We start from the raw sequence: 3,969 nt of genomic DNA on the forward strand, positions 1-3,969 counted from the left end.
CCACCTGCAGAACCACTCCTTATTGGGGTGTCTTGCTAATTGCCTATAATTTCCACCTGTTGTCTATCCCATTTGCACAACAGCATGTGAAATTGATTGTCACTCAGTGTTGCTTCCTAAGTGGACAGTTTGATTTCACAGAAGTGTGATTGACTTGGAGTTACATTGTGTTGTTTAAGTGTTCCCTTTATTTTTTTGAGCAGTGTACATCTCTAGTATTGTGTATACACCTCCTATGCAGATATGTGTGTCTCCATGGTACAAAAGTACAAGCAAACTCTGCGTAGTTAGGCCTCATGCACACGACCGTGCTGTTTTTTGCAAACCGCGGATCCGCAAAAAACGGAAGCCGCCCGTGTGTCTTCCGCAATTTGAGGAACGGAACGGGTGGCCCATTGTAGACATGCCTATTTTTGTCTGCAAAACGGACAAGAATAGGACATGCTATATTTTTTTTGCGGGGCCTCGGAACGGAGCAACGGATGCGGACAGCACACGGAGTGCTGTCCGCATCTTTTGCGGCCCCATTGAAGTGAATGGGTCCGCACCCGAGCCGCAAAAACTGCGGCTCGGATGCGGACCCGAACGGTCGTGTGCATGAGGCCTTACCCTGTAGCAAACCCAGTGTAGTCAGATTCTACAATCATGTATTTATCCCCTTGCTGAGGAGACTTCTGAGCTGTACAGTTGTGTCATCGTAAGAGGACACAGTCTAGAACACAGTTTTTTCGCTCTTCAGCAGGTCTGGTTCTGAGGATTTGCTCAGTATTAGGGCTCATTCACACTGTGTAATAAGAATCCATATTAATTTGGAGTCTTTTTTTAATTGAAAAAATGCTGCTGATATGTTTAACCTCTCTGTGACAACTCACTCTGCAAAAAATACAAATAATAAGGCAACACAAACCAAACTTTTTTTCAAATCTTTTTTAGATTTCAAAAATAGTAAAACATAAGAAATATATAAACTTGGTATTTTTACTGCACAGTGAACACCATAAAACCAAGCCACAATTTTTTTTAAATAACCGGCTGCAAGCCTGCAAGAGGAAGGGGCTAAATGGCTTTATTCACATTTCCGTTTTGTTATGTGCATGGTAACATGTTACAACCATGCCATATTGGTACCGTTTTTAGCCCATAGAAGTCAATAGCTGGAATTTAAAAATGCATTTTATGTGTCTGTATAGGTCACATGTGCGTATGTGTTCAGTTTTTTAGCATACATATTTCTGCAACATTACATAAACAGCAAAAAATAGTCCTTTAACGAAAAACAATATTGAGGAAAAATTCACAACTCGAATAGAGAATAGATTAGTAAGGGTACTTTCACACTTGCGGCAGAGAGATCCGGCAAGCAGTTCCGTCGCCGGAACTGCCTGCCGGATCAGGCAAAACGTATGCCAACTGATGGCATTTGTAAGACTGATCAGGATCCTTATCAGTCTTAATAATGCCTGATCAGTCGAAAAAATGCATTGAAACGCCGGATCCGTCTTTCCGGTTTCATCAGGCAAAAAGGATCCGGCTTTTATTTTTTTCACCTTTTTTTCCGTCTGCGAATGCGCAGACCGGAAGGACGGATCCGACATTCCAGTATTCTGAATGCCGGATTCGGCACTAATACATTCCTATGGGAAGTCCAGTCCAGTTTTTTTCGCCGGAGATAAAACCGTAGCATGCTACGGTTTTCTCTTTTGCCTGATCAGTCAAAATGACTGAACTGAAAACATCCTGATGCATCCTGAACGGATTGCTCTCCATTCAGAATGCATGGGGATAAAACTGATCAGTTCTTTTCCGTTATAGAGCCCCTGTGACGGAACTCTATGCCGGAAAAGAAAAACGCTAGTGTGAAAGTACCCTAACAGATCAAACAAAAAAAAAAAACATACATATTTAATCTGTGTTTTCATATCCAAGTGTGATTGATATCTGCACACATGATATGATAATGGCCTAAGGCCCTTTCATCACACTTGCGTTGTTGGGATCCGGCATGCACTTCCGTTGCCGGAGGTGCCTGCCGGATCCGTAACAACGCAAGTGTACTGAAAGCATTTGAAGACGGAACCGTCTTCCAAATGCTTTCATTGTTACTATGGCACCCAGGACGCTATTAAAGTCCTGGTTGCCATAGTAGGAGCGGGGAGCGGGGGAGCGGTATACTTACAGTCCGTGCGGCTCCCCGGGCGCTCCAGAATGACGTCAGAGCGCCCCATGCGCATGGATGACGTGATCCATGTGATCACGTGATCCATGCGCTTGGGGCGCCCTGACGTCACTCTGGAGCGCCCGGGGAGCCGCACGGACGGTAAGTATGCTGCTCCCCTGCTCCCCGCTACACTTACCATGGCTGTCAGGACTTTAGCGTCCCGGCAGCCATGGAAACTATTCAGAAAAAGCTAAACGTCGGGTCCGGCAATGCGCCGAAACGACGTTTAGCTTAAGGCCGGATCCGGATCAATGCCTTTCAATGGGCATTGATCCCGGATCCGGCCTTGCGGCAAGTCTTCAGGATTTTTGGCCGGAGCAAAAAGCGCAGCATGCTGCGGTATTTTCTCCGGCCAAAAAACGTTCCGTACCGGAACTGAAGACATCCTGATGCATCCTGAACGGATTACTCTCCATTCAGAATGCATTAGGATAATCCTGATCAGTATTCTTCCGGCATAGAGTCCCGACGACGGAACTCTATGCCGGAAGACAATAACGCAAGTGTGAAAGAGCCCTAAGGCTAGGTTCACATCACCAATTATTTTCTGTTCTTCTAAGGCTACATGCACACGGCCGTATGTGTTTTGCGGTCCGCAAATTGCAGATCTGCAAAAAAAACGGATGACATCCGTATGGCATCAGTTTTTTTTTGTGGATCTGTTTTTTTTTTGCGTATCCATAGTAATAATGCCTATCATTGTCCGCAAACTAGAAAAAAATAGGACATGCAAAAAATTTTTTGCGGGGCAACGGAACAGACATACTGATGCGGACAGCACACGGACCCATTGAAATTAATGGGTCCGCATCCTATCTGCAAAAAAAACTAAACGGACACGGAAACAAACAACGTTCGTGTGCATGTAGCCTAATCCATCAGAAGAACAAAAAAGAAGACTGATTCTGTATTTTAGGCATGCATAATGCACATTTTGTATCCGTTTTAGCCATTTCCATCTGAAATCCGTTATTTTAGAGGGGGGGAAAAAAGTTCCATATTAAAAAAACTGATGTGAGACATAAATGACTAAAACGGATGGAAAATGTGCATAACGGATGCTCAGGATCAGTTTTTTACAGGATTTGTTTTTTTTCTGTTCTCACGGATCAGAAGAACAAAAAATTAAACGGTAATGTGAACTTTGCCTAAGGCCTCATGCACATGACCGTATGTATTTTGCGGTCCACAAAAAACGGATCCGCAAAAAATATGGATGATATCCGTGTGCATTTCTAATTTTGGGGAACGGAACAGTTGGCCCCTAATAGAACAATACTATCCTTGTCCGTAATGCGGACAATAATAGGACATGTTCTATTTTTTTGCGGAACTGAAATACGGACATACGGAAACGGAATGCACATGGAGTAAGGCTACATACACATGACTGTATGTGTTTTGCGGTCTGCAAATTGCGGATCCGCAAAAAAAAAAGGATGACATCCGTATGCCATCCGTTTAGTTTTTTTGCGTGTGGATCCATTGTAACAATGCCTAAAACGGACAAGAATAGGACATGTTCTATTTTTTTTGCGGGGCTACGTTCCGAGGCTATGTTGCGGATAGGATGCAGACACATTAATTTCAATGGTTCCGCAAAAAATTCGGACAGCACACCGTGTGCTGCCCGCATTTTTGCGGACCCATTGAAATGAATGGGTCTGCATCTATCTGCAAAAAAAACGGACACGGAAACAAACAACGTTCGTGTGCATGAAGCCTAACTTCCTTTTTTTTGCGGACCCATT

The sequence above is a fragment of the Bufo bufo genome, chromosome 6 (genome assembly GCF_905171765.1).
Source record: "Bufo bufo chromosome 6, aBufBuf1.1, whole genome shotgun sequence".
Classification (NCBI taxonomy): domain Eukaryota; kingdom Metazoa; phylum Chordata; class Amphibia; order Anura; family Bufonidae; genus Bufo; species Bufo bufo.